The 27066-nt window shown below is 39.8% G+C and overlaps 1 protein-coding gene across 6 annotated transcripts in view; it reads right to left on the reverse strand.

The window, feature by feature from the left end:
* Positions 1 to 27066, reverse strand: part of LOC124273684 (ras guanyl-releasing protein 3-like) — an 87428-nt gene that overhangs the window by 50896 nt on the left and 9466 nt on the right. Inside the window, exon 3 of one of the 6 annotated variants that reach the window (XM_046708957.1) lies at positions 14957 to 15061. The exons of 3 other annotated variants lie outside the window; for them this stretch is intronic. The gene's annotated coding sequence lies outside the window, so the exon portion shown is untranslated. Of the gene's footprint in view, positions 1 to 8336; positions 8484 to 14956; positions 15062 to 17041; positions 17062 to 27066 lie in introns of those variants that run through there. 2 more of the 6 variants (XM_046708959.1, XM_046708958.1) reach the window with 2 other exon arrangements.

The following is a 27066-nucleotide window of genomic DNA, read 5'->3' on the forward strand; positions in this document are numbered from 1 at the left end:
TTATAGGGCAATGATTTAAAGACAGTTATACACAGACACAGACACAGACACACACACACACACACACACACACACAGACAGACAGAGTGACATGAGGCAGTGATATGTAGGTAGTGTTATATAGACTATATAACATAGACATATAATATAGGGTGATATGAGGCAGTGATATGTAGATAGTGTTATGTAGACTATATAACATAGACATATAATATAAGGTGTTAAAATGTAGTGATATAACACAGTGGTATAAACACAGTGGTATATACACAGTGATATATGACAATGAGTGGTGATATATAGACAATGAGATAAGCCAATGGTACACAGACAGTGCCATATATAGTGGAGGTAGACAGACAGTGATATAAGGCAATGATATATAAAAGTGATGGTATATAGACAGTGATATATATGCAATGGTACACAGACAGTGGCATATATAGTGGAGGTAGACAGACAGTGATATATAGGCAATTATATGTACAAGTGGTGATATATAGACAGTGATATATAGGCAATGATATGTACAAGTGGTGATATATAGTGATATATAGGCAATGATATATAAAAGTGATGGTACATAGACAGTGATATGTATGCAATGGTACACAGACAGTGGCATATATAGTGGAGGTAGACAGACAGTGATATAAGGCAATGATATATAAAAGTGATGGTACACAGACAGTGACATATAATGGCGATGAAAGACAGTGATATATAGGCAATGATATGTACAAGTGGTGATATATAGATAGTGATATATAGGCAATGATATATAAAAGTAGTGGTATATAGACAGTAACACATATAGTGGAGGTAGACAGACAGTGATATATACAGTGGAGGGACACAGACAGTGACATATAGGTGTTGGTTTTACCTACCTAGGCAGTCCTACAATGGCCTACACTATCACTACCTCATGATGCTATATCATAGGCATATGGAGAAAGCATTCAAGAGACTTCACTTCCTGCCTCTCCATGCGTCAAAGGTCAACTGTTACACATTGACAGTGCCATTATCTAATTAATAAGTACATAAATCTTGTTAAGCATTGGGACAAATATAGCTGAAGAACACAAGTTGTGCGTATGTAACCTGAAGCCTGTCATTGTTGAGATAAATCCAATCAATCAGTGAGATCTTAGATCGTACTTGTTCACAACAACATACTTCATGAGCCTGTATTGTCGAGTTGGTGAAATTTGTCATGTGACTAGTGGGCCGGAACAAGCCTTATGATCACATAACATCGTCATGGTTATCGCTACTTGAGAGCAACTACTTGTCACCACATGAAATATTCTTCCTCTCAGATTGATCCCTTCACAACAAATAAACTAACTATAAAGTTGCCATATCTATATTAATATCATATCATATTCATGCAAGGATGTCCTTTAAGAATCTGATTTGCTCACAACTGGTTATGTGTGACTATTGGCCTCAAATTTGGAAATGTTAATATAAATTGTATATTTATATCCTATCTCACGACTTGCACCTCTCTCTCTTGCTTCGACTTTTTAGTGGAACGACTGTAAACTTTTTCCATAGGCCTCCTTGTCCATTCGCCCGTGCACTGCATGCTGCTCTCCTTAATTAGCTTCCTAGTTCCTAATAAAGCTTGCAGCATGTTCCACTAATTGCTCACGTGACTACCTTGAATGATCATTCTCATCTTGGAGCCAACGATGTAATCTGAGTAGTGGGGAGGCCGGGCGGGCATCCATCACGTGAGATAGGATAAGTATATAAATATACAATTTATATTGAAATTTCCAAATTTGTAAACTTATCCTATCTCACGACTTGCACTTATCCCACGGTTGGACGGCAGGCCGCAGATTACCCTTCTGTCTGGACAGTGCGAACAGCTGGTCTTGGAGCTGTGTGGACTGATGACAACCGTAGATAGCGATGTACAAGGGAGGCCTGTTACGCATGCACGCAACTCCTATGCTTGTAGTGGGTTCTCCGGAACCCCTTGGCTTACCAAGCACAACGACTCCCAGGGAAATGGGTGCTCCCGAGCGATGTGGTGTTCAGCCGCAACCTTGTACAAGACAAGGGACGTAACCTGGCAAGTAGGCCTCGCCTCGCCACGATTTACAAGGTATCTCTGTAATTAACTACTAGAATCAGGCCAGCCCCGGCTTCAAGAAGGCCCCCCCAGACACCGACCAAGGCGGGTGAAAGAGAAACACAACTCGGCATCTCCAAGGTTTAACGTTCAGTTCCGGGCAGCATCAAATTGACCCTCACTCCTTTGCCTAAGCTTAGTCAAAAGATGTGCCTGACAACTTTGGAGGCAGAATGCAACGAAATCCACTGGAATTCGGGAGTGTCACACTTCACTGACGTAATTGCTCCGAGGTCAGTAAGCGTGAATGCTGCATCGTGGAGTAGAGGTCAGTAGGGCCACGCTGAATGTCGAACACCTCTGCATCGGTATGGAGGCTGAGTTGTGCCTAAACCCAGAGAACAAAAGGTTGAGATCCAGTTCAACTTTTATTCAGTATATACAAGTGCAGTAACACGAATGCGGAACTGTCCCTCATCTGCGTTGTTGGGCCGATGTAAGCTGCTGAGCCAGTACAAGAGGTCCGAACTGGTGTAGTCCCTGGACATCTCTGACAGACAGGTCTCACAGGTAATGTGAAGAGAAGACTATCAGAATGCCAGAAGCAACCTTCCATGATAGCAGTCAAGGAGCAGATGCTATGGAGGGCCATCGTCGAGGCTAGGCTAGTGAGTCTCATGATGATTGGAAGTGGCTGGAGGAGGCAACCCTGCAAAGGTGTAGGCTCGCAGGATTGTGGCACGCATCCAGAAGGCCAATGTGGTCCGGGAAACCTCAGTTCTTGAAGCGGTTGACAAGGGTATGAAGAGACGCTTCTGTAGCTGTCGACGATCCTTGGAGGCAGCAAGGTAAATGTGTAGAGCCCTAACAGGGCAGAGTGTCAAATCTTCATTATCATCAGGCCCAAGAATGGTGGACAACGGGGGAATGGTAAACATCCGGTCCAGTTGCCCTGGCAGTTGTTTTTTCGCAATGAAGTCCCAGCGGAGACCCAGGAAAGCCTTGCCATGCTTCTTCCGCTCGAACTGCACCCGATTGACATCAAGCGCATGCAGTTCAGATATACGAGCAGCGGTAGCCAAAGCTACCAGGAAGAATGTCTTGAATGTCACTTGTTCGAAGTCCTTGTCTTCTAAAGGTTCATAATCTGTAGAAATCATATGACGAAGGACGATGGACAGACCCTGCGCCGGAGGTCTGAACTGCCTGGACTGGTCAGAGAGTCTATAGGAGCGTAGTAGACTCTGCAACTCGGGAACAGTGGAAACTTCGAGCCCGTGGTGGTAGCTCAAACCGAGTTGATGGTGGCTAAGTAGGTAGCTAACGTAGTACCCTTGAGTTTCTTAGTAGTGCGGAGATGCTGGAGAAACTCAGCAACGACCTGAGCCGAGGTGGAAGTGGGAGATGCAATTCCCCTAACCTTGCAATAGTCTTCAAACTTCTTCCACTTGTTGTCGTACAAGGAACGGGTCGAAGTACGATGCGCTGAAGTGATAGCTGTGGCTACTCGGCGAGAGTAGCCCTTAGCTATGAGACACCTCTGAAGATGCGCCAAACGTGTAGATTGAGGGTCTGAGGTGACCCGTGGCGCAGTTCCGAGTGAGGGTGAAGAAGTAGGTCGTCCCGGTTGGGAAGCGGTACAGGGTTTGGCTCTGCCAGGCTTCTTAGGTTGACGAACCTTGTGGCGAATAGATCTATTTGAGGCCGTGATAACGGGTAGATCATCGACTGAAAGATCTGGGGCAGTAAATTCCACTCTGTCAGGACAAGGCAACGGCGATCACATTTTTTAACCCGGGAATATCTCTGGCTCTGGCTACGATGTTGAGTGAGTCGATGAGATGGAAGAACCTGATCGCCCATTGTAGCAGATTCGCCGAGCCTGTCGAGCCTAGATGAATTATATACCAAACCACTGTCGAATTGTCTGATTGGATCAACAGACTGGTTGATTGAAGCTCTGTTGCCCAATGTGAGATGGCTTGAATTACTGCCTTGAATTCCAGCTCGTTTATATGAAGTACCCGTTCGTCGGATGACCACAGCCCAGCCACTTGGTGGTCGAGGAAGTGAGCTCCCCAACCCATGAGTGATGCATCGACGAATAGGTGATGAGTCGGTGCAAAGGGCATCATAGAGACTCCAGCGCAAACATTCCGTTCATCGAGCCACAATTGAAGGACTGGACGAAGCGGTTCTTGAAGGCAAATTAGTTCCTTGGGGTTGTCGGCCTGAAGGTACGGGCGTAGAAATCGCTGTATTGGCTGAAGTTGGAGCTGGCCTCTGTACGTTAAGGCTTGAGCTGACGTCAGAAGGCCCAGTAGCTCCTGCCACTGTCGTAATGTTCTCGCCTGAGACAGTGCTGGAGGAATGCATCGCTGAATCTTTATCCACCTGTTATTATCGCTGAGTGACGAGTGTCGATGCTAGTTCTGATTTCGCAATTTACGTTCAACAGCCACCCTAACTGTCTGAGCAGCGTGGTGGTGAACTGTAGCTGGTGAAGCAATACGATGGGATCCTGTTGAGCCTGGATGCAATCGTCTATGTAGCTTCAAGGTGATCCCTTGAAAGTGGAGGAAGCTCATTATGGGCTTGGTAATTCAGGTAAAAGCCACAGGGCCGTGGTAATTCCAAATGGTAGGACTTTCCATTGGTAGTGATTCCCGTGGAACACGGCGAAGGTACTTCCAGTGTTCTGGATGTATCAGAACGTGAAGAAAAGCATCCTGAAGATCTAGGCTGATGAGGATTTCTCCCTTCTTCAGGATGGTGCGTAAAAGGTTGATCGACACCATCCTGAAGTGAGGCGGTGGAAGCAGGAATCAGGCATTGAACAACTTCATATTGAAGATGAGCCGGAGTTTGTTGGAATTTTTCTTTGGAACCAAGAAGATGAGGGAGTAGAATCCTGGAGTGACGGGTGATGGACCTAGGAGCTCTATCACGAGTTTGTCTAATAGCGTACCTATTGTGGATTTGCAGGGTCTGAAACTGGTCCACAGGATATGAGCGATGAGCTGGATGCGACGTCAGAGGTGGACTGCCAATAACGGGTAGCTGATAGCCGTGAAGTAGCAGGTCGGTGACGTACGGATCTCTGAGGATGGTCCAATTCAGGGAGAAGATCTGTAATCTCCCGCCTACCGGAGATTGGTAGGGGTGAACTATGCAGTTCGACGCTGTTTTAATGAGTCCTGGAGCTGTCGTATCATATTGTTATAACTCTCAGTTGTATCATATTGTTATAACTCTCAGTTGTATCATATGGTTATAACTGTCAGTCGTATCATATGGTTATAACTCTCAGTTGTATCATATGGTTATAACTCTCAGTTGTATCATATGGTTATAACTCTCAGTTGTATCATATGGTTATAACTCTCAGTCATATCATATCATTATAACTCTCAGTCGTATCTTCTTGTTATAACTCTCAGTCCTATCATCTTGTTATAACTCTCAGTCCTATCATCTTGTTATAACTCTCAGTCCTATCATCTTGTTATAACTCTCAGTCGAATCATATTGTTATAACTCTCAGTCGTATCATATCATTATAACTCTCAGTCATATAATATATTGTCATAACCCTCAGTCGTATCATATCATTATAACTCTCAGTCGTATCATCTTGTTATAACTCTCAGTCACATCATATTGTTATAACTCAGTCGTATCATATTGTTATAACTCTCAGTCGTATCATATCATTATAACTCTCAGCCGTATCATATCATTATCGGTTTAACTCTCTGCCATATCATATTGTTATAATTCTCAGCCGTATCACATTTTTACAACTCTCAGTCATATCATATTGTTATAACTCTCAGTTGTATCATATTGTTATAACTCTCAACTGTATCACATTGTTACAACTCTCTCAGTCGTATCATATTGTTATAACTCTTGTTATAACTCTCTAGAAGTCGTATCATATTGTTATAACTCTGTTTATAACATCATTGTTATAACTCTCAGTCGTATCATATATTGTTATATCAATTCGTATCACATTGTTATAACTCTCAGTCGTATCATACTGTTATAACTCAGTCCCTCTCTGTATATTGTTATATCACATCACATTGTTATAACTCTCAGTTGTATCACTCATTGTTATAACTCTCAGTCTTATCACATTGTTATAACTCTCATCACATTGTTATAACTCTCAGTCTTATCACATTGTTATAACTCTCAGGCGTATCACATTGTTATAACTCTCAGTCGTATCACATCATTACAACTCTCAGGCATATCACGTTGATATAATTCTCAGTCGTTTCATATTGTTAAAACTCTCATGCGTATCACATTGTTATAACTCTCAGTCGTATCACATTGTTATAACCACAGTAAGGTGTCCTTCAGGACTTGACCCTTTCTGTACTTGATCTCTGTGACTGTTTGCTTCTTCATACTGACAGCCTTAAACTGGATCAGGGCCCCGTTCCTCAAAGTGATCGTAGCACTACGAATGTCGTAACTCCCATACTTTGAGGAACGGGGCCCTGTAGTTTAACTGCCTACCTTATCTTTAATAGTGAAATTTTTGTTGTTATTATCAGCGAATCAGTCCCAGCAATAAAAGTATGTGGTCACAAAACAAAACAATCAGTAAATGCACAACTGTGGACTGGGTTTACCTTCATATCATAAGTGGTGTATGTGGTGATTGTTTGAGGCCAAGTGTACGTCCAGTGTATGTCAGGGTCTTTACAATAATCAATTCTGGACCAGACAATCCAGTGATTGATAACATCAACAAAACTTGCTCACTGGATATGATGACATCCAATCAATCAGTGAGTGAGTGAATTTAGTTTTACACCGCTTTTAGCAATATTCCAGCAATATGACGGCAGGGGACATCAGAAATGGGTTTCACACATTGTACCCATGTGGGCTACCCCACCACCCCACAACCAATTAAGTCACCAAGTCTGTCTATTTGGTCACCTCTTATAACCAGCAAAGTCAACTCTAACACAAAATACACACACAGGTTTATATTCAATGGAGTGTTCATTCTGCAGAAACTATTTAGCTCCCCTAATCATAATTCCAATTACACTTATTTCACCAGATGCAGTGATATCTTAAACGTGAAAGTCTTCTGGAAAAAACAGGATAATGCTTGATAAATTCCAAAACAAATGATGTTTTCCTAAGGTCAAATATATTTAAAATAGAGATCCCTCGATTCAATACAATAATATCCAGCATGCACACCCAATGGACCCCCCATCAATTCTATCACTTTAATGGTCTTGATTCTCAAAAGGATTTCTTCTAACTTCAAAATTTAATCTGTACAAGGTACACTTGTCAACAGGACATAGTTAGCGGATTATCCCAGTAATTGGATTATATCAATCTGTAAGACTCCACGAATGCTCTTGATATCTGCCAGGCCCACTGTTGGTCTCCTGCAAGGTGCCCTGCTTGCCCTAATAGCTCACTGTTATCATCCATGATGCACCTCCTAATCACCAGGGATGATCTGAGACTCACAACCTCATGCTGGGGGATTGTGTCACACTGTCATCCATGACACACAATCAAATGTTTTATTTGACTGTGTTACCATGATGTCTCTTATGTCAACTGACAATAAAATCGCCAACTCACAGCTTCTACAAATATGGCATATGCTGTAGAGGTGTTTTGAAATGGTACTGCATCAGTGGTGTTGCGACTTGATACATATCCTATTACAATCGCTGCGACATGATTGATATACATTTTACTGACTAAATGTCCCCAAAATAAAATGATCAAAAGAAATTGTTGATATTTTTAAAATGTTATATTTCTGCATTTACCTTTCTGAACTTGATGACGTATTTACACGAATGACCTTCTGCCACAATCAAATAGCAAACAGACATTGATCAAAAATCTATCCCAATCAACCAACAACCAGAAACTTGAACAAATAAATATCCAGGGCATGTGTACTAGGTCAAAAGTACATATGCACTGTCAATGCAGCCAACAATTCACATCAGTCTAATGTATAGAAATTGCTAATTCTTTCCTTAAACTTGCTGTATCAATTCCGTTAGATGTATAACAATACATAAACCTGAAGACTCAACAATGACATATTATCTTCCTAACAACTGGTTTCAATAAACATGAAAAGATGGACAAAAACATAACAACCTTGAATCAGTAAATCAACTTATTGATAGACAGTGTTGTCATTTGAAAACAGTATTTATTTGTGACTTACTGTGCATGGGCTTGGATGTTTCTGATAGAAATCCCATCCTAGTATTCAATCCTACTGAGTTTTCGGAGCAGCAGGTGACTGTCAACCAGGGTCAGCCCACTTGCGCCAAACAGAGCTTGTATTACTATGACGGAAATACTTGAAGCAGTTTGTTCCAATACTATATACACTGTAAGTCTGTTGGTCACAGCTTGGCATCTCCCACACTGATAGGCAGCCCTCGATATAAGGACAAAACAAATATCTTCCTCAATACAAGGACATGTGACATACACGCTACAGTTTGCTATTTATCATTTACATTAAATCTCATGAATTATTGAATATGACATAACATATAGCGCTGCTACTTTTCCAATACAACAGCACGGTTGGACAAAATGTACAAGTTTAATTGATGGTGGGACTCACCTGTAACAAGGATAATAGGTACGTTTAACATTAACTGTATGATGAACATGCATAAAAGTGTTAAATGATTGTACCTATTGGTATTACGAGCTGCATAGTCACAAGATGGCCCTGGTGAACAATACCCACTTGAACATCCCAACCTTTCAAGCCTCCACTATGAAGTGCCCACTTACACCGAGACAGATGACAAACTGATAGGTGTATATGCCTCAACTGATAGGGGCGCTCATCTGACCCGCCTTATCTCTTCCGTTGTATGTTACTGGATACCATTACATCAGTCAAACACTGCTGGGCTTCCTACATTACTCAAACATTCCTACAGCCAAACAAACATTAGGTTTCTACATCAGTCAGCTTACTATTCCGGCTTTTATAACAGTTCTTTTGTTGTTCTTCACCACTGTGTTTAGTTGGTTTCTACATCAGTCAGCATACTATTCCGGCTTTTATAACACAGTCCTATTGTTCTTCTTCACCACTGTGTTTAGTTGGTTTCTACATCAGTCAGCTTACTAATCCGGCTTTTATAACACAGTTCTATTGTTCTTCTTCACCACTGTGTTAGCTTCTACATCAGTCAAACACTATTACATGGCTTCCTGCAGTCAAACATTGTACTACATTGCTTACTACAAACAGTGTACCATTGGCTTCCTACAGTCAAACACTGTAATACACAGAGTTACCTGCTGTCAAACACTATATAATACTGCTTCCTGTGATTAAACAATGTACTAAATGGCCTCCTGGGATCAAACAGTGTGCTAAATTGCTTCCTGTGATGAAACAATGTACTACACTGCTTTCTGTAATCAACTAGTGTACAATATTGGTTCCTAAGATCAAACAGTGTACAACATTGGTTCCTAAGATCAAACAGTGTACTACGAGGCTTCCTGGGATCAAACAGTGTACTACAAGGCTCTTTGGTACAACATTGGTTCCTAAGATCAAACAGTGTACTGCAAGGCTTCCTGGGATCAAACAGTGTACTACAAGGCTTTTGGGGATCAAACAGTGTACTACAAGGCTTCCTGGGATCAAACAGTGTACAACATGGCTTACTAGGATCAAACAGTGTACTACAAGGCTTCATGGGATCAAACAGTGTACAACATGGCTTACTAGGATCAAACAGTGTACTACAAGGCTTACTAGGATCAAACATGTACTACAAGGCTTCCTGGGATCAAACAGTGTACAAGGCTTTTTTGGGGGATCAAACAGTGTACTACAAGGCTTCCTGGGATCAAACAGTGTACTACAAGGCTTACTAGGATCAAACAGTGTACTACAAGGCTTCCTGGGATCAAACAGTGTACTACAAGGCTTCCTGTATTATCATTTTAGGTGCACATCAGTGCATAGACCTGACAGCTGTGACAGGTACAAAAGGCAGGTTCAGTCCTACAAGGATATTACATGAACATATACCTACTTCTGTCAATGGAGGGATTGTATTCTTTATTTATTGCTTGCAGTCACTGGAAACTATTTTTCTAAAAAGCAACCTCTTGTTGCCTTATTTCAGTTTGATCTTTAAATGTTACAATCCAAAAGAAACAGAAGACAATGAAACGTACAACTCAAAAGAGGTTAAGGAACTCCCTATTGATCATTTGAGTATATTCAATCAGATTAAATATACCATTAAAAAAAAGTAGGGGATATTGGTTACAAGATTGATAAAATGCAAATGATGAAGCCAAGGAGGAAACAGATGATGAAGAGAAATTAAGGGAAAATGTGACAATTTATTCCATTCCTTTGAAAATGTTTCATCTGTATGGATATATATTACTTTTTCTCATATACATTGGCATTGGCTAGTGGTACGCTCACAAAATGGAATATCCCCTACTTTTTTTTAATGGCATATATTCAGATGAAACATGAAGACAAAGTCATCAATATCCTCCGCAATGGCAAAATACTCTTCATGAATATGTCTACGAGTTATGATTATGTCAAATGTTTTGGTGTGTATATAGCTAAGTGGAAGGAGAGTACTGAGTTAAAGGTTTCAAATTTCTGCTCCAGAAAGGATCACTACCACCAAATTCAGTTGAAGCCAAAATTGTTGCCATGGAAACGCAAAAAAAATACCCATTTTATTCAGAAATCCAAAACTAGCAAAAGGCACCAGTTCACCACTAGACCTACATATGTATGAAAATTGGTGATGAAACAGTGAACAGTTTTTAAGTTCTGCTCAGGAAAAAATCACTACCACCAATTTCAGTCAAAGTGAAACTTGTTGCCATGGAAACGCCAAAAATATTTTATTCAGAAATTCAAACATACCAAAGGGCACCAGTTCACCCCCCAGATCTATCTAAATGCCAAGTTTGGTGAAGAAACATTTCACAGTTTTAGAGTTCTGCTCTGGAAAAGAGTACTAGCACCAATTTCAGTCTAAGTCAAACTTGTTGCCATGGAAACGCAAAAAATATTTTATTCAGAAATCCAAAACTACCAAAAGGCACCAGTAGACCACCAGATCTATCTATGTGCCAAGTTTGGTGAAGAAATATTGAACGATTTTAGAGTTATGCTCCGGAAAAGATGCGTACGGATGCACGGACGTACGGACGGAGTCCATTTTAATACCCCCAGCAAAACGCGTTGCGGGGGATAACATACTGGTGCTTCTTTACTTCTTTCAGGTTGTTCAGGTATTTTTTGGTGCAACGTCCTTAGTCGCTTTCTGTAAGCAAAACATCCAAAGTGTTCCTTAATGATAGGTAAGTTTACATGAAACCTTCTGGGGTTAACTGTGACCCATATGGCAATTAAGTGATGTAAGTGGCCTACTGACCTACTTGGACAAGGCGTGCCTCACCTGGACATGAAAATGTTCATTTATACTGGCAGTTGATGGGGCCAACATCACATGGACATATCAAACGTCTATATACTACCAGCCATAACATAGCCATATCTTTCAGTGCCACCCTTTGATATTGTCACTTTGAACAGAGAGTCAACACCAAAGGTTCTGAAAATAACACAGTGGTAATGATTACTAGTAATCAATGGTGATAATTGTTTCTTGGGCTGTAACAACCTGACAATAATGCTTCCCAGCTGCTGGTGCAAGGAATTGATTGACTCTCAAGGCTGTGTCATGACATCCAGCAACACTAAAATACCTTGGTACCCGCACCATACAGGTGCAACCAATTTTGTTGAATTGCAAAATTATTGAAAGTATTCTGTCGCAGTCAGTATCAGTGTGGATTTGTCATGAAAACATACACATAGCTGCATGAGCTTGAGGTTGATAGTATGAGCATTGATTAGTGAGTGAGTGAGTGAGTTACGATCTTAAGTCACATCAGCAATATTTCAGTCATATCGTGACTAAATCAAATTATGGATTTATATCAATTGAAAGTAAATTTTAATAACGAAGGACACTAAAACAACTAGATTATCACAGATATAATTTAAAACTAGTAATTAAATCTAAAATATTTAACTATAAATGACAATACAATATAAAAACAGGCTATAGATTGCCAACAACTGAAGGTAGATCACCATACTAGGGACCATGGGGACTTACAGTACATTTGCTTCCTGCATGGGCCCTAGCTGGGTTTACACCATCCCTTCAGATGTTAGCAATGTTTGACAATCTAGCCTAAGCATTGATTAACCCTATCAGGGCAGGATAACACAAAGTCCGAGCTCTCACACTTTGAAACCACCTGATCACTCTTTCAATTCATTCTTGGAGTTAGCTATCTCATTTAACACAGTCTGTACATACCAAATAATCCACAGATTGATAGGAAGGCACATACATACCTAGTATGGGCTCAGTAATTTTGTGACAATGTATCAAGTGATTACTTTACACATTTGATTGGCTAATAGATTGCTAGAAGTCAACAATAATTTGCATACAGCAGTACAAGTCAACCAGTGAGATCAAAACACATCAATGTCAGAAGCATCAATGTCTCATAAAGATCTCAATATTTAGTGTGTATTTGTTGAAATATTGCTGCATTTAGACATTCTGTGAATTGATACAAGCACATTATGATTTATAACCTCCCAGTGATGTCATGTCTGACATAATATCTCGAGGTTCATATCACAAGGTGATATCATAATATCACAGTTGATGACACTGTACAGAAGGCATACAGGAAATGATGTAAAATCAAATGAAAATTTGCTTTTACAACAATAGGTGTTGGTATGTCTCTTATGAGTACCGGTATCTGGTAAAAAATCATCAAAATAGTCTTATTGCTTGTATCATTTAACCTAAAATCTACACAAAATTCATTCACAAGTGATATCTCCCTTCGAAACTGATTAACAAGAAATGGGAAGTCGGTTTTCTCTGACAACAATGCTGACCATGACAATTTATATCTGCATGGACATTGTCAATCACTCTCAAACACTTAAAGCTCCCAATATATCACAATATGTATCTTAGTAAAGATACCTGCATTGCAATGTAATCTTTTGCCAGTACACAGCTTCAGCATCTGCCTTGTAACAGGGTGTGTTGAAGATTCAAAGCATGCCACCAGGAAGATAATAAATGATATTCCATCTTCCTGCCCATAACACTGATCAGGAAGTCTGGCAACTATGTTAGACATGTTTGCCCCTCAGTGGATAACATTACATATCACTCATCTCCATGACACGCCAGACTTCCCTTTCATGAAGCATGGCTCTGTTCTGAGTGAGTGAGTGAGTTAGTGAGAGAGAGAGAGAGAGTTTGGTTTAACACTGCATTTTTAGTACAAGTATTTCAGTAAACAGCATGTCAGCTTTCTGTGAGAAAAGCCTAAAGTGATGCAAGTTTAAGATGCTTACATCTTTGGTGAAACATGATATAACACAACATGACATGATATGTCACATAAATTCAAGGAAATGCACATTGTATATCATCAGCAGCAGCAGCATAATACTTATATTTGTACAGCGCCAATATCCAGCTCAGCTGCTTAAATTTCACATAATTTCAAGGACATGCACATTGTATATCGTACCTTGACATAAAATGTCACATAATTTCAAGGACATGCACATTGTATATTATACCTTGACATAAAAGGTCTCATTATTTCAAGGACATGCACATTGTATATCATACCTTGACATAAAAGGTCTCATAATTTCAAGGACATGTACATTGTATATCATACCTTGACATAAAATGTCCCATAATTTCAAGGACATGCACATTGTATATTATTGTCAATTAAAATGCGAGATAAGGGGTGCATTGTAAACAGCCAGCAAGCGATGTCCAGTGATTCGCCAAACAATTGGTTGCTAACTTTCTGCACTTACAATCTCGCTAATCGCTGGCTGACTTCACTTTGTTATCAAACCAAAATGGCCGCTGACACAAAATTTAATTTGAAAGCAAAACAAGAAATTCTTGACTGAATCAACTTGGAAACAGGCAAAGACAGCTAACATACCGGCATCCTTCAGTGGTGTCATTAATAATAAAACATTCACTGGTATGTCATTGAGCCTCTTCTATAGGGTCGGGGTAGCCTAGCGGTTAAAGCGTCTGTACATCAAGCTGAAGACCCAGGCTCGATTTCCCACATGGGTATAATGTGTGAAGCCCATAAATGGTGTCCCCCTCTGTGATATTGCTGGAATATTGTTAAAAGCTGCGTAAAACTACACTCACTCCCTCACTTATTCTTCTACCATAGGACCCGTGAAGGTCCGGGTTAGAATATTGGCCTTCAGTAACCCTTGTTGTAAGGGGCAACTAACGGGATTGGGTGGTCAGGCTCGCTGACTTGGTTAACACATGTCATTGGTTCCCAATTGCGCAGGTCGATGCTCATGCTGTTGATTACTGAATTGTTTGGTCCAGACTCGATTGCATCCCCATTTTAAGAGTGCACAAACACTTCAAGCTGTGGTATACCCTGGATGAGCAATTAATTTATCAGGGCAGTGGGGTAGCCTAGTGGTTAAAGCGTTCGCTCGTCATGCCGAAGACCCGGGTTCCATTCCCCACATAGGTATAATGTGTGAAGCCCATTTCTGGTGTCCCCTGCCGTGATATAGCTGGAATATTGCTAAACGCGGCATAAAACCACATGCACTCTTCTATCATAAAAGTTGCATCGCCATTTTAGGAGTGCAAAAGCACTTCAAGCTGTTGTATACTCTGGATGAGCAATTAATCTACTTACTCAACAATTCATGCAAAGCATCCAAGATGTTGCATTCTGACCCAGAGATGCATAACATCTGTTATAGCATGACGAGCTGTCCCTACTTCAAGGAGGGAGACATCGCTGCAATACCAGACATAGACACAATTTCACCAGGAAATGCAAATATGTACATATGTACTGGTATGGGATGTTTGACAATAAATATTTGGGTTAGCTTGTCATGTGTTAGTGCTTTGTATTACCAAAACAACTATTCGTGGTGGTCGACATAAAATACTTTCTAGGAGGTCAACACAGAGGCTCCTACACAACTTGAACACATGAGCCATTCTATAACTTCACAGAGCTTTGAACGGTTAATGTAAAAAAATCACCAGGCAATAAACAATATACTTTAGTGCATTGTGCTGCACAATGTAGCTTGTATTAGAGGACATGGTGAAACACCTTGCATCACACCAGCCAGTGGGTGTGGAGCCATTTATTGGACGACATCCGTACCCAGGATTGTTTGCTGGGTGAATCTCTTTGAACATGTGGACAAGGCATCCCGATCAGTTGGTCTGTGGTTTGAATCCTGTTACAAGACTGCTACAACAGGGATCAAACACTTATCTGAACTATGGGAGAGTGAGTGAGTGAGTGAGAGAGTTTAGTGTTACGCCGCTTTTAGCAATATCACGGCAGGAGACACCAGAAATATGCTTCACGCACTGAACCCATGTGGGGAATCAAACCTAGGTCTTCAGTGTGATGAGCGAATGCTTTAACCACTAGACTACCCCACCGCCCCTGAACTAGGGGAGAGTCTTAGCACATATGAAAGATTTCATTCATTCTGTATCTATCATTTTAAATTATTAAGCCTAAAGCAAACTAAAATATAGATGGGTCCTTAAGTCATTTTGGTTTTCTGCTATAGTATTTTAATTAAGGGACCCTAAATCTTTTAGTTCTACTATTAAGATTATGAAAACCCCTCAATTTCAATCTATTATCAAATGCAGCTGTCTGTATGAATGAGCAAAGAGACGAGTGAGTGAATGATGGGATATGTTATCACTAATGTCTAATCTTCACTAATGACAAATAATTTTCATAAAGTTGTTGAGACCTTGACCAGACAAACCACTGGTTGATAATGTGAATAACATCTTCTCTAGACTGACTGACTGAGTTTGGTTTTACGCCGCTTTTAGCAATATTCCAGCAACATCACGGCCGGGGGACACCAGAAATGGGCTTCACACATTGTACCCATGTGGGGATTCGAACCCGGGTCTTCAGCGTGACGAGCCAACGCTTTAACCACTAGGGTACCCAACCGTCCCCTCTTCTCTAGAGGGTCAGTGGGTACAGTTCTATCCCCCTTTATTCAAACAATATCATGGTTCTGGGAACCAGAACTGGATTTCACATTTTGCACCAATGCGGGGAACTAAACCTGTTTCTTTGCTGCGATGAAGGAACACTGTAACCACTAGGCCCGCCACTGCCTCAGTCTACCCTTGGGTACATGATACAAAGATGTCCTGAAATCCCCTGGGGGTTAAATCACAACCTCCATGAAAACACAGAATGCACTCCATCGCCTCAGTGAAGCCATAATTGGAAGTAGGGCTGCAACGAATACACTATGTGGCAAATATGATACGTATCATGAATATTGGGTAACAAATACGAATAATTAGTCACGAATACAATATTGTAGTTAAGTGATTGATGTACAATATGGAATGCCTATGTTGACAGTTTTGATTTGTCACAGCAATAACCAGTGATCCCATGACACTCAAATTTGGTATGTAATAGTTATAGTTGACAGTACCATGTGCGGCCTTGGCAAACTAACGACTTGGGCTACTGCAAGGCTAGTACATATTCCATTACTGCATATCTCACTTTCCAAAAGTACACAAGGGTTCGAGTAAAACATGCTCCCTTAAAAAAAATTGTAAATATTCGTTAATATTCAGTTCCGGTGACCACGAATAACAAATTGAATTCATGAAGGGCTGCGGTTCAATTCACCGAATATGTGAATGAATCGTTACAGCCTTAATTGGAAGTGAGATAACAAATAAGCATGAAGCAACTTACCTCGACAACTATTTGATCAGACAATAGTCAATGATCATGTGAAACAAAGTAATCCCATCCCATAAACACATCCACCTCTCATGGAAAGACAACTCTCTCTGAAGTGAAACCCTCCCAAAACAAGATCGACGAGGAGGTGTTACAAACACAGGGAACTGCTCATACAGGGAACCACAGCGTTTGGTTTCAGGTGTTATGTCAACAGGAAAGATAGCTATCAACCTATAGGACATCTGTGTGTGTGTGTAACGCCACACCAGCTTTGTGTTAGCTGTACACATGACTTGATAAGCTGCATATTTCCCTCTATGTAAAACCATGTGTTGCAGAGTCACACAAGTATCACAAGCAAGTGTCAATGGACTTTCAATTTGATTGTTACTCACAGATATGAAATTGATAGTTCCGTGACTGGCTGGCCAATCATTACCCTCCTACTGAGCTGAAAAAAAACATCTTTCAGGATGTACGCTTATCCTGGTCTAATAAAATCTGCCCCATTCAACATGAGGTCAAAACATTTCCTCAACGAGGCTTGGGAAAAATTATATACTATTAGATTTTAAACATTATTCAATTTATTGCATCATCTGTTTACTTGTTCAAGAGTTGCCCACAAAGCAATATTCCAGCAATATGACGGAGGCATAAATACTCAATTAGAAGAAAACAATCCAGTGGTGGATGTTACGAGCACCAATTCATGCCATCTTTACACTTTCCACTGTATCCACATGACTACCTCTTACAGCTCGCACAAGTTGCTTTGGAGTGAGTTAGTGAGCGAGTTTAGTTTTACACCGCTTTTAGCAACTTCCAGCAATGTTATGGCGGGGACCCCAGAAATGGGCTTCAAACTTTGTGCCCATGTGGGGAATTGAACCCAGGTCTTTGGCATGACAAGTGAATGCTTTAACCACTAGGCTACCCCACCGGCCCACAGGCTGCATTGGACCTGTTCTAAGTTGGCATCCCAATCATCCAGATCAAAGTATACAGCAATACACTGACAGCTTTAGTATTTTGGGGTACAGAAGTGAGTTTGGCTTTAAGTTGAATAAGTATACATCAGTTATATCATGATACATCGGCCTGAAACTGAAAGACATGGAAGTGAAATGATGCAGATCTTGGATGTTTACCACAAAGGGTAAGTGAGTGAGTTTGGTTTTACGCTGCTTTTAGCAATATTCCGGCAATATCACAGCTGCGGACTTCACACATTGTACCCATGTGGGGAATTGAACCCAGGTCTTTGGCATGACAAGTGAATGCTTTAACCACTAGGCTACCCCACCGGCCCACAGGCTGCATTGGACCTGTTCTAAGTTGGCATCCCAATCATCCAGATCAAAGTATACAGCAATACACTGACAGCTTTAGTATTTTGGGGTACAGAAGTGAGTTTGGCTTTAAGTTGAATAAGTATACATCAGTTATATCATGATACATCGGCCTGATATTGAAAGACATGGAAGTGAAATGATGCAGATCTTGGATGTTTACCACAAAGGGTAAGTGAGTGAGTTTGGTTTTACGCTGCTTTTAGCAATATTCCGGCAATATCACAGCTGCGGACTTCACACATTGTACCCATGTGGGGAATCGAACCCAGGCCTATGGTGTGACAAGCAAACACTTTAACCACTGGGCTACCCCACGGCCCCTTACTATAAAGGTGTAAACCCACTAGCAAAGACACTGACAAAGCTAGAAACAATCAGAATGAGCTGAGATTCAAACCCATAATCCGAGGTTTATCTCATGCCTAAGGGACATAACTTGTACAGAGTGTTGTAACAGCCCCCGAGGACCTGATGATGCACTTGATGTCAAGTTTCAAGTGGGACAATCACGTTCATCTGCAAGATGTCTTTAAGGGCCTTTCAAGAGCAGAAGGTCAGCTTGAACTTCAATATTTTTTGCAGCATTACATGTCTCTCTGAATAACATATTGTCACATTTCAAGCAGTCTATACCGACATACATGTAAGTATTGTCAGCTCGTCAGAGCAGTTGTCGCTGTCCCATCATGTGTTTGCCATACCAGCCTTGACCAGTATTCATAAACACACACACTTATATTGTTATCATGTTTAGAATTCTCGCATCAGTCACCATCATCATCCACTTTTCTGTGTTTCAGGAAGAGATTTCTCACTCACAAGCGGTGCCTGGCCATACTGACTTTTGCATAAAATATGATACCCAAGTATGCAGACATTATGACCTTCAAATATGAGCAGTGATAATAACATCAAAGCACATAGCTGCCAATATCCCACAGTATGTACCTCAAAACAGATACCTGTATTGAAATTGTCAAGACATGGCCCCATGAGTTAAAATACAGCCTATCAACCTTCAATGTTTCTTCTTAAGGAATAATTTGTCTTTCCAATGAGCATATAAAAGAACAATTTCTTTGGTTGCTTGTTGGTAGGTTAGTTGTTTAATGCCACACTCAGCCAAATTCCAGCTACATGATGGCAGTTAGTACATAATTGCATCTGGACCAGACAATCCAGTGATTGACATGAGTATCAATCTACACTGTTGAGATATGATCACAGGAATCAAGTCTAACTCAGCAAGTCTATACACCCTGTGCCATTAGTCACCTCTTAGAGGTGAGGTGAAATTGGGTTTAACGTTGTGCATGAGAATATTTTGCTCATATGCCGACATGCATGCGTGTGTATGTTAGTGTTGGGAATTGGTTGAAATCTCACAATTGATGATTGTTTCATTACCAACGAACAATCATTGAAAAAAATTTGGTTAGTGTCATTTTTCAGATTTTCCTATCCAGGTTGTTATTGCAGATATGTATAACATGATGCAACTTGCTACTTTAGAGTGATGACTAATATATCATGATCATAAACTTCCTGGAGTCTTCAAGAAATATTTCGTCATGCCTTTTCAGTTAATGAAGTGAGTTTTCAAAGAATTGAGCAAGTTTTCAGGCCCTGACAACTTCGAAGATATGTTCCATCGTCAAATGTTTCAAAGACTAAAACAGTAGTTCCAAAATCGTTTGTGTTCGATTATGAGAAAATGTCATTGATTGCTTGGTCGTTTGGTCACTGCGACCAATCTTCGATTATTTCAATTAATTGGAGCACCACTAGTGTATGTGTATGTGCGGCTGCTTGTACTAGCCCAGACTTAAGCTGGTTTTATAGTGCTAGCCCACTGAGATACCATGCCGCAGTGAAGCATGAATACCCCACTCAGACACATTATACTGACTCTGAGCCGACCAGTCCTTGTTGTACCCATTAATGCCGAGCCCCAGGCAGGGACCAACAAGTACCATAGTGTAACGTCTTTTGGTATGACGTGGTCGGGGATCGAACCCGCGACCTTCCGCTCTAACCACTACACCACGGAGGCGGTCACCTCTTAGAGAATGAAACTTGCTGTTAATAAGGGTCATGTTATAGGGATGTCAAGTTGTATTTCTACAATCCTAAAACAGCTGTTTTATTGCTTTCTAGTTCTGTATTGAAAGTATTATAGCAATCAAGGTTTTACAGAGCCACAAATCCTCCATTTTACGAGTAGGAACAAGCTCTTTTTACCTAAAATAATAGTAAAATATATCAAAGTTGCACAAACTGAATGAACTACAAAAGTACTGTTAAGACATTACACATGACAGTTACAACACAATAGTATCGCAGTATCAGCACTACTACTGTACAAGTACAGTGATGGTTTGATAATAGCCTCTACACTTTACCTCTCTGCATCATTAACCCAACCATAAAGCCTAAATACATACACTAAATACCTAACCCAGTCAATGGCCTGGGTGGTTGTTGGGAGCCCTGGAAAGTGCATTCTGTCCATTATAAATAAACATATTTGCTTATGGAAATCCACATCCCTTCAAGTCGGGTGTGTTTTTGAAAGTAAGACTGATAAGGCAATTGATTAAATATCCATCTATTTTCATGACATTTTGTCCATTGGTACTACTGAGTGGCATGTAAAGCACTGAATGTACCACCAAAGGTCCAAACAAATGTGACACACTGATCTACCACTTCTTTAACTTTTAGATTCAATGTACAATAGCAGAGCATACTTATCATACATTAAAACCTCAAAGATTCAAGTTCTGGGAACTGATCCTATTTTTTGGGAGGGTGTGTGTCTTATAGACGAGTTTGACAGTGTACCTTAGAAGCATCAACAATAGCAGGAAAAACAACATGACAACTCTGTCACATATTTGAAGAAACAAAATCACAACAATTTTATAACCGGGTCCAAAATATAAAAAGACAAGCAGAAAGCTGGAGGTAGTAAAGTTAAACAACATGTATTTTCCAACCATCATCAAGTATTAAATATATTTTTTCTACTGCTAAACTTAAAAGAATAATTACTTGTCAGTTATACCTTTTTGATACCTGGAATAAAACAGGTTTCTTAAAACTGACAAAAGTACACACCTGCTCCAAGCCTTGTCTGCAGTGGGGTAAATCCAAACACATTCACACTACCTTCACTGAAGATGGCAACTGTTGACAGTATCCTGAAGTCTGTGAAAGTCTAACACATGACAAACTCTGCCGAAAAGGTGGGGTTTACAGATAATAGACACAAAATAGACATAGTACTGACACAGGGAATCACATCCCGTCTGTAGTCCTGGTACACACACACTGACCCAAGTTTATCTTTTTGCTGGTGGGACTATTTAAACATGAACCACAACAGAAAATAGATCCTTATCAATCATATGAGTGACGAGTTTTCATTTCTGAATCACACCTGTGTCTTGTGGACAAGATCCCCTTGGGGAGGACCCTAAGAATATCTCCATACACACCTATCTCACTATAACACTAATCATCACTCTCACACAGCAGCCTCAGTATAAGACAGATCACCATGATCATACACAGCAGCCTCAATATAACACTGATCATCACTCTCACACACAGCAGCCTCAGTATAAGACAGATCACCACATTTAAGACAGATCACCATGATCATACACAGCAACCTCAATATAACACTGATCATCACTCTCACACACAGCAGCCTCGGTATAACGTTGATCATCACATTTAAGAAGTAAAGTCTCAGTAAAACACAGATCATAACTCTCACACACAGCTGCCTCATTATAACACTGATCATCACTCTCACATGCAACAACCTCATTATAACACTGATCATCACATAACTACATACCATTCCCCATATAACACTAATCATAACACAATTACATATCAACCTCTCTATAACACTGACAATCACTCAGCAATCTCAGCACAACACAAATAATACCCTTATACAAAGCTGCCTCAATATAACACTAATTGTCACTCTCATACAGAGCAGTCCCAGTATAACACTAATTATAATAGTCATTACAATGGTAGATGAAGCATTGAACATTTTTCAAAATAGTACTATTTCCACTCACAAATATGAATCATGGTAATTTCCATTTGAGAGACAATAATTCTCAAATTGAACTGAAAAAGCATTAATACTAGACAGCAACAATATTTGCAAACATTTCATTCTCCATAAGGAAATAACCGTGACTGAAAACAGGCAACATATAAACGTCATGAGTCAAACTACATACAAAAAAGGAATTTTTTATTTGAATAAACGTGACAATGAACGTTATTGTTTTGAGTTTCCTTAAATACCAAAACACACCTAGTTGTAACAATACAAAATATTATCCACTCCAATAATCCAAAGAAAATAGAAAAAAACAAAACTCCAAACCTAAAGCTTGATTCATATGTATGTTGTTATGTTGCTCTGAGTTAAAAATCAAAAAGACAATGTTATGGCAAGGGTTATACCTGAGCAGACAAGGTGTCTGTGAAGCTATGTCACTCAGATGTCAGCACCTAACACAATGAAGCCGTACTATACATAACAATAAAACTGTTTCTCACAACACTGATATGTGTCTTTATCAATTTAAACAATAAAATTGATCTAAAAAAGGTTACACAACCTTGCCTATTCGGAGTCATATTGACACTAAAACATTCATTTTTAAGTTTAAAATCTAACATTTGATGAAACAGGTGTGCAGCCATGCTTTTATCAAACACGGGTTTATTATACCCCTTTCTTCAAAGGGGTCCATGAATTCTTCTTGCACTCTGGTGAAGCTCCTGTTCAATGTATGTGGTTATCACATTAGTTAGAAAGTGATTTGTGACAATCAATTAGAATTTCCCCCTTATGCCACCTGACACTGCATATGTAATTAACTGAGTTATGTTCACACATCACACTTTGTGACTCATAAACTACCGACATCCATCAAACTGTATTTCCAACCCTCCAGGTTCTTCCTGGCCTTCTAGAGTGAGTGAGTGAGTTATTATTTAACGTCACATCGGCAATATTTCAGCCATATCGTGACGAGAACACTTGCCATTGAAATAGAATATATAGAGAGATTATAAAACCTGCCGACAAAGGACTGTAAAACAACTAGAGTATCACAGATATATATGTAAAACTAGTAATTGAATCTAAAACATTTTAACTATGAGGGACAACACAATATAAAAACGGGCTATAGATCGCCAACAACTGAAGGTAGATCACCATACTAGGAACCATGGGGACTTACATTACTTTTGCTACCTGCATGGACCCTAGTTGGATTTACACCATCCCTTCAGCAGCTGGCGATTGTAGGACAAGTTTAGCCAAAATTCAAATGAACAAATATACTACATTTAAAAATCGGGTAAGCAAAAAGTTAACTTTGAAAGTTTTGGGCTGGCCTTCTAGAAGGCCTACAACATGGGTACTATACATGGTACAGAGTCACAGACAGGGTTTCATTGCCATGCGGCTTTGTCTGAAGCTTGTCAAATAATAAACACTTTTAGCAAAGCACATCTTCATGTGCAATGTTCTTTGGAATGGCAACACATAGGGATTAATTAATTTCAAAGGTTGAAAGTACAAAGTGGAATAAACATTTATATGAAAGACAATATCAATGAACAGAAAAACACACAAAATGTACAATAAATTCTGTAGAAAAGGAAAAATGTGCAATGTGATTAATCACAAGGTAGAAAGTGCAATTAGTCAGATACAAAGTCAAATATGCAAGTATGAATTTAAGAAACAAAGCAAAATGTGCAATTAATAAGAAACAAAAGAAATTGTTTAATTAATTAATAAGAGTGAGTAAGTGAGTTGGGTTTTACACTGCTTTTAGCAATAGACAATAGATTTCTTAAAAAAAAAAAAATCACCTTTACCAAGAAGTTTGAAAGTAGAATGTATAATGCACAAAGGCTCAACTGCACACATTAACAGTGACAAATATACACACGATACAAGCCATGATGTATCCCATGAACTGTGGCACACCATCATTTCATAATTCATTCTCACTCTGTGTTCTCATTAACGTGAATGGTTCATTAGTGCTACATGGTATTTCTGTTACTCTTCAACTGGTCAATATAGATCATATAACACAGAGAACCTATACACATTGACAATGTGTACATTACATAACTCATTGCTATCACAATACGACTGTCACTATCTCATAGTTGTACTCCGACAAAGGAAAATGGGGATTATGATACGAGTATTATCATGAAATAGTGATATAAGCCTGATGAACAAGGTGAGTTGAGGTGAAATAGGGTTTAATATGGCGTTAAAGATTACTGCAGTACCGTCACCTGCATTTACATGTGTGAGGCTAGTTTTATAATGCTAGCCCGCTAGGACACCATGCTGCATTTGACATGGATACCCACTCAGTGAGTGAGTTAGTTTTACGCGGCGTCTAGCAAAATTCCAGCAATATCACGGATGGGGACACCAGAAATGGGTTTCACACTTTGTACCCATATTGGGAATCGAACCCGGGTCTTTGGCATGACAAGCGAACACTTTAACCACTAGGCTACCCCACTGCCCGACACAGTATACAGACTGCAAGACGACCAGTCCTTGTTGTGTCCCCTTTATGACTAGTGTCAGGCTGGGTAACTAAAAGCACCAGGGCTACAGATAAGGCCCATATTGGTGTATGTACGGATAAAAAATATGCATGATACGGTAGGAAATAATTTAGAAAACGTAGCAGATACGCGCCACAGCAATGGTGTACAGTCTTCAAATCATTTACAGACTTATTTATCTGAAAAATTATTGTTTTATTGTTTATTGACCTGTTTACACAAGAGTAGCAATGTTGTGGTGCATATATGAAACGAAACACAAGATTACTGAAACTCCATTAAATTCCATTCAGTACTCTTGAGGTTTTGCAGTACTCCTGTATTGAAAAAAACAAGGAGTATGTACTCCTGATGTTGAAACTTATCTGGAGCTCTGACAAGCACCATCTTGTAACAGTTTCATGGGTAACGCCAACCTTCCCCCTTCATCCTGACCATGGAGACTACCTCTGATGAACAAAGTCAGCTTCAGGTAACCCAGTGAAGACTGCTTACAAAACTTATTGCTGATTATCACTCAGTCAGTCCTTGAGTCACAGGTACTGAAGATTCAGATCCTACTCTGCATATTTATGGTATGTTCTCAGTACTTAATTCTGCATCTCTTTTGGTCAGTCTTTAAATGATGAGGTAAAGCATGATAAAAGAGAGGTATCTTTATGGTAAAGAGAAAAATAAATCTTAATTTACGTTTCTTTGAGGTGACCATACACAATGACATAACATAGGTGTCTTTGAAGGGTAACAACGTTAAAAAAATTGATTATGATTTTCTTGTGAATCTCAAAACTCCCAAATACATATAGTTAATTTCTGATAAATAGCAAAACATAAAATTTCACACCAAACGGAGAAAGTTTTTATATAACCACCCCTTAATCAGTTTCCAAAACAAACCTATACTACCCATCAAAAGTTTAGACTCACTTAAAGCACTCATTATATGTTATGCATATATGTGTGGTTACCTCGAAGATGAATTTGACCACTAACTTTCAGGAACCAACTGCAAACTTTATGCAGATGAATTGCATGAGGATCATGCTATAAATTGCTAAAAAGCATGTGCAAATAACGTGCATGTGAACAGCTGTGTTGTGGTGTAAAATTTTGTTAAAAATTCGCCAATTTTCATTCAGTTTCATCATTTTTTTTAACCCATGACAATAAAATCTTTTGTACCAAATGTTACGAGCCAACGCTTTAACCATTAGGCTAATTTGTTTTTTACAATACATCAGTTCATGTGTAAACAGTACCTTTAAACAGTATGGAATATTTTGCAACATCTAGTTTAGAAGAGTTGACTTAAGTAAGTGGCTACATGTACACTAGTGAGTCTAAACGTTTGATGGGGAGTATATTTTGGGGTGTGGCTGAAAGTTAGCAGAGCAGCAGTATGTGACAATCACTTTCACTGGGTAGTATGTAGACTTGGTTGTAATGTCTACCTACTATATACTCCATCTAGTGATGCTTGGCTGCTACATGGACACTAGTGAGTCTAAACTTTTGATGGGGAGTATATTTTGGGGTGTGGCTGAAAGTTAGCAGAGCAGCAGTATGTGACAAACACTTTCACTGGGTATTATGTAGACTTGGTTGTAATGTCTACCTACTATATACTCCATCTAGTGATGCTTGGCTGCTACATGGACACTTCAGGAAGAGATTAGACACACATCTATCAAGAGCAAGTCTAAAGGTGTGGCTGTTCTGTTAATCCCACAAAATAACAATATTGCATACATTGTTGAACGTGTAATAACCTTGGACCTTGACATTGTGATGATTTAAGTACTTGCTACTGTCGGACACTAGGTTTTCATGGCTAACATCTGTTTGGCTACAATAAAACACCTGCTACCCTCAGTCCTGCTCCACACCTGTCAGGGCTTAATCCCCAGAGTAGACAACTGAAGGAATCTTGTTACTAATTCTTGGCTTAAGTGGTGGGTAATCAAATGGATAAGCAGGTGAAAAAGCCACAAAATGAGATTAACAAATCTGAGGTGGAAGTGGGTA

This window comes from Haliotis rubra, unplaced genomic scaffold (assembly GCF_003918875.1).
Source record: "Haliotis rubra isolate DU_JTF1 unplaced genomic scaffold, ASM391887v1 Scf183, whole genome shotgun sequence".
NCBI lineage: Eukaryota > Metazoa > Mollusca > Gastropoda > Lepetellida > Haliotidae > Haliotis > Haliotis rubra.